Source organism: Microcebus murinus, chromosome 5, assembly GCF_040939455.1.
Source record: "Microcebus murinus isolate Inina chromosome 5, M.murinus_Inina_mat1.0, whole genome shotgun sequence".
In the NCBI taxonomy this organism is placed as follows: domain Eukaryota; kingdom Metazoa; phylum Chordata; class Mammalia; order Primates; family Cheirogaleidae; genus Microcebus; species Microcebus murinus.
The window spans coordinates 43,761,498-43,767,497 of NC_134108.1; positions in this window are offsets into that span (position 1 = coordinate 43,761,498).

Here is a 6,000-nt window from a genome sequence, read left to right on the forward strand (position 1 = left end):
GGAAACTACCAAACACTTAAGCTAAAAAATGACATAATTCATATCACATACTCTATGGTGTACAATTATATGTATGTACATATGCAACAAAATAGAAAAGTTATATGCTGATATGACATTTTTTTTCAACTTATTGTTGAAAAATTACTGGAAATTTTTTTGTTATGGTAAGATAAAGCTCTTAGGTCAAGCTTTCTCCTTCCAAGTTTACCTGGTTTTATAGGTTTTGTCCTACACTATTGTACACTGAGATATTGAGTTCTCATGTCTTTTTTATTACTATTTGCAGAAAATTTATAATTACTCAAAAGTTACTCTAAGTATTGTGCCTTTCTCATGGGTGGGTTTTCCTACAAGCAGAGCCTGAGACAAGGATTTGGCTGCAGGTGATATAGTAGGAAGTGATCCCAGAAATAAGCAGTAAAGTATAATAGTAGAGAGAGAGAGAAAGCCAATAACAATACAAAAAAGCAATGTCAAGGTCACTGTTATAGGCAACAGTGTTTCAGTTCTGCTGGCATGTCCCATGAAACACAAAGGACCCCTCTCTAAATGTCCCTCAGAAGGACGAGAGGCTCAGTGTTTATCCACTGGCTCCTATTCACTCATGGTTAAAGGTTACCCACCCACCATATTTTAGGCAGTGCTTGAGCTTAGGCTCCTATGGCCTCAGTGAAGGCCCTCAAGCACAAAGGAGAAAGACCTTGCAGAGCTCTGTTGAGGCGGGTGACTGCTAGTATGCTGAGTCTGAATTGACATGAAAATGACTATATGTGAACTGTGGCTGAAATCAGAGGTGGGCTAAGGGCATGTGACATGAGGCACCAGTGCCATCCACTACAGTGAATATTCTTGTAAAAGCTTATTCATTTCAGTATAGTCTGCAAAACTTGGTCCACTTTATAAGAATTTATACCTGGGAATGGTGTTTCCATCTTTTGATGAGTCTGTCTCTAATCCACCGATCATCCTGTATCTTCTCTTTCTGTCCCATCTGTGGTGTACTCTGTAGTCTCTGCCCTAAGGCGAAGTACTAAAACTCATAGGAAACTACCGAAAATGTTTTAGTCCAGCACTTCCCAAATGCATTCATATCATGGCTCGCATAGAAAATTGTAATGTTTACTTAGCATGCTGGGGTGAACAGAGAAAGCTGGCCCAGGTGGGTGGGCAGCCTGGACTCATGATGCTCTGGGCTTCCTCTGAGGTCCATAGGGCAGGGCTGGTCAGTATCTTAGCATAAATAAAACTGGGTATGTTCTGGATACATTGGTTGAAATGTTCTGACATATTCTATTGAATAAGCTTTTAGTTTTTTTTTTTAAAATTGTAATGAACTCTTGGCTTCTTACTTCTTAGTTCAGTTTAGCAAATGTTCATTGAGAATCTACTATATGCCAGGTACTATGGTAGCAACCAGAATACAGAAGTAGACAAAATGGTACCTTCCCTAGAGGGGCCTGCAGTTTGGAGAAGATAGCACATAATCTGATAACTGCAATAAAACACTGTAGGTAAAAGAGAAGGAGAAGCCAGTCTGGCAAGACTTCTTCCATTCATGCTATGTACTCTGCCCCAAATATTCTCTCCCTCCCCTGATTCTTTGATTTCCCTTCTCATGCAGGATAGCTCCCACATTACCCTTGGAAATAACATCAAGTATTTTGTCTAGCTGCAAGAACTTGAAGTCCAGAAAGTATCCATGTAATATGTAATATGAAAAATTATGAAAATTATGGCTGGATACTTTCCAGACAGACCTCATATCTTTCTTCTATTTTGTTATATATTATCACTTGCTTTTATGTCAGCCGTCTCCACTAGGTATAAGTTGTTTTAGACTGGGAACTTCATTTTGTTCATCTTTGTGTTTCAGTGTCTAGCACACAACCTGGCATATTATGTTCCATAAATGAATGAATGAATTACTGTTTCTTAATTTCGATCTTATTCATTATCAAGTTTTGAATGGTTGCAAAGAAGCTTTTACTCAGAGGCAGGAGACACCATCTTTCACTGAAACTCTGAATCCCATGTTCTCAGTAATCAATTAATCAGAATTCTCATTTCAGAGATTTATAATAAAGATTTTAGTTGCTTGGAGCCACAGTTTCAGGCAGTGTTCTGACAACCATTAATTTTTGGTTTTGTCAAATACTAGCATAAGTGCATTAGCTACTACTTCTCATTTGACCGTTGGTAAACTCTTCATTGCCCACACCAGAAAAATCACATGCAGGCTATATAAATAATTAGAGGTTAAAGATGGCCTATGCTAATGTTTTAGGAACCTGAGAATGAACTTGCCCAGCAACACTTACTTTTTTAGTAGTACTTCACATAGAAAAATACTTATTTTAGGAATTTACATTTATATATTTTATTGTCAGGTTCATAGAATTCCCCTAGTTTCTACTAATGGATTTTGTCTATATTGAGATAACACTGCCTACTATTTTCATTATGACTGTTGACTGTTAGAAAATAGTACTTTTGATCCCTTGCAATTTATTCTTGTTCTTAAAGCTATATTTTTAAAATGTCATTTGGATTATGTAAACCATTCTTACTGAGAATGGTTGAATAAAATGCTGCTTGCAGCTGAGAGCGGAAGTGTTAATATATGTATAATTTATTATTATTATTATTATTGTTAGTCTCCTCTACAAATTAGCCAAGTAGGCAATAAAAACCACATGTCCATTTTCTTTCTTCCTTTTCATCACAAAATTTGGGTGTGTTCCAAGGAGAGTACACAAGTACTATAGAATCTGTGTTCATGTGTATCTTTCTCGTCCCATCTGTGTGTGTGTGTGTGTGTGGCATGTGCACACACATACTCCATGTGCATGTGGTGGTGGGGGGGACTTGTCAGTAACAAAGGTTACTGAGCTCCTTCCATGTGCCAGGCATCGTATTAAGAGCAGTGGATAATGGCCTCACTCATCACAAAGGCATGGAAGTAGGGAAAACATACTCATTTTACAGATAAAATTTAAAGTCTGAACTCCGTGATAAGAAGTTCAACAATTTTGCCTTCTTAAAAGCTCTATTTTACTTTTTTATTTGAACTTTTCCTTCATTTTATTTTTTTTTCAACTTTTTCTTTAGATTAAGTTATTTATGCATAATATATATGTGTTGTGACACAGCGACAAAAAAAGCAAATAGAATGAAAATGAAAATCTCCTTTTACTACTTCACACATTTATCATTCTTCTTCCCAGACATAACTGCTGATATCAGTTGAATGAATGTCTTACTGATCTATTAATATTCCAATGCATAAAATGCAAATATATATCTATATAATCTTATATGATGATCCTGTCACCCCTACTGTGTCAGCCACCCACTCCTGCATAATCTCAAAGGCAGCATACTATTCTCTACTGTGCTCATCTTTCCAGATCATGTTGTCAAATATCCAACTCCAACAATTCTCAGAGGCCAGTGACATCTACAGTCTAACAATTGCCACATCCTTTTCACTGACCATCACTACCATTATGTTCTCACTTCTTTTTGTCAAGCTATAAATATTCATGGAGAATCATAATCATTTCATTAACACAGCCTTAATTTGCATATTCCTTTCTCATATCTTCATACTTTTAGGGAAAATTACAACCATAGTAGTGGTAAATTTCAAAAATAGTCATACTTCTTCCTTTCCCTGTATCCATGCTCCTTCCACTGCAACTTTGCAATCCTCCCCATCAAGGCATAGAGTCTATTTCTCCACTCCAGTGAAAAGTGACATTTTGCCAGTTCTAAGTCTGAATTGATAATACAAATCAGATGGGGATGTGGAGCCATGGGAACTCTCATGAACTGATGGTGGAAATACAGTTGGTATAATCTCGTGGGTAATGTTCAGTGACAGGTAAAGATACCCATAACCTACAACCCAGGAATTCCACTACTAGAGAGAGAAATGTACAGACTTGTGTACCAGGAGACATGTAGAATACACAATTATAGTATATCCACACAACATTATACCACACAGCAATGAAAATAAATGGACTTTTGCTATATATTACAAACAGGATGAATCTTAATGACATAATGTTAAGCAAAAGGGGCCAGACACAATAGAAGAGTTACTGTATGAATCAAAAAGTGGGAAAAATTAAACTATATATTTAGGGATTGTTAATTATATTGTAAAATGATAAAGAAGTGGAAAGAAATTGAATTCCATAAAAGTCAGGGAAATGTTTGGCACTGGGGGGTAGATGGGGCTGCAATGCAGAAGGGTCAGCAGGGCTGTTAGCATGTTGATAATGCTCTGTTTCTTTATCTGGGTTACATGAGCACTCATTGTACAACTTGTTAAGCTGTAAATTTACATTTTATGTGCCTCTCTGTATGTTTGTTCTAGTTCACAATTTTGAAAATTTAACAAAATAAAGTATTCATATTCCATGGGGTATTGTGAGGATTAAAACATCTAACGCAAAGCCTGGGCACCATAAAAATCTCAACAAACATTAGTTATTAAGAGTTCTGTGTGTTCTTCCCAAACTATTTAGTGACCTCATATATTCAATAACTGAACTCCAGGCTGATTAGACTCATTTTTCCAGTCTAATGTCAAGGGACATTAGAAGCAAAACAGGACTCTTCCCATGAGTGTTCTATTGCCTTTGGTTCTAAGAATAACCAAAAAGTTAAATACCCCGTCTAACAAATCTTGGGATGTCATCTTCATGACCGCTATCCAGAGGATGGGACACTCTAGTCATGGGTCAAACAGCCATTTTGCTCCAGTTTTCATTTTCCAATAAATATTGTCCTATGTGACATGCCAATGTCCAGCTGTGTAAATGCTGTATCATATGAGTTGACCTGGTAAGGTTGGAACGAACAAAGGCATCTGGTCATCGGCAGTGGTGGCATCGAGATCTATGTCAAGCAAAGGAGATTCCCCATTTTTTCTGAAAGAAAGCAGCGCCAACTTTCTCTAGTGCCTAGCGTAGTTCCTGGCATTTGAGACATATTAAAATGACCATTTTGTTTAATGAGTAAGGGAATGTACATATGAAAATAATGATCAAGAAAAAAGTTAAGGGATAATTACAGTTTAAATAAATCAGAGGAGAGAGAGGCCATACTTGAGAGAAAGATCATACTGAACCAGCACTGGAGCATAGCTACAAGGATCAAATGATAAATTTGAATGAGTTGGGTGGGAAGCCATGGGATTTAAAGACCACTGTGGCTGAGGAGCTGGCTGAAATGAGCAGTAATCTTTGTGAAAGGAAAAGCAACCCTGGGCACTCCAAGATGGGACAGGGCCTGAGGTGCATTCTGGCACAGGAGAGCCCTGTGAGAAATGCTCCTTCCACAGCAGCATAAAGCAATGAAGACTTAGGTCATTAGATGCCCTGGGAACTAATTTCTGCTTGACCCTTACTAGGTGACCTCATATAAATTACCTAGGGCTTCTGAGCCTCGGTTTTCTATTTTATAATCAAGGTGAGTGGCAATGTGTATAATACATCACAGGTAAAAACTATGCAAAAGGTATAATGAGCCTCTATTTCTATATGAGTTGCTTTATTAACCTAAATGTGGTAAGTACTTCAAACTTTTTAGTTTTTAGTCCTTTTATCTTTTGGATAATCAATCTAATACATAGATGTTTTAGAATCATCCTTGGGTAGCTGAAAATGTTTAATTGGGAAATGAAGTTTTCAAGAGAATTGCAGATACAATACATTAAATAATAAAAATAATCTATAATATTGTCACCCTTTTTTCCTTGATCTGATCATCACCTTTCTCTGACAAGTTCATATTCAAATTGCTAGCATAGTGAAAGGCATTTTATTGTTGCTGTTATTATTACTATTATTTTAATTTAGAGTGCACAGAAAACTCATAGAACAACAGGATTACAAACACTTCTTGGGTCTGCAAGGCCATCTGCACAGCCAGTTCACTGTACCACATTAGTCAGAGAAAAACACACACGAGAATTGATCTGAAATG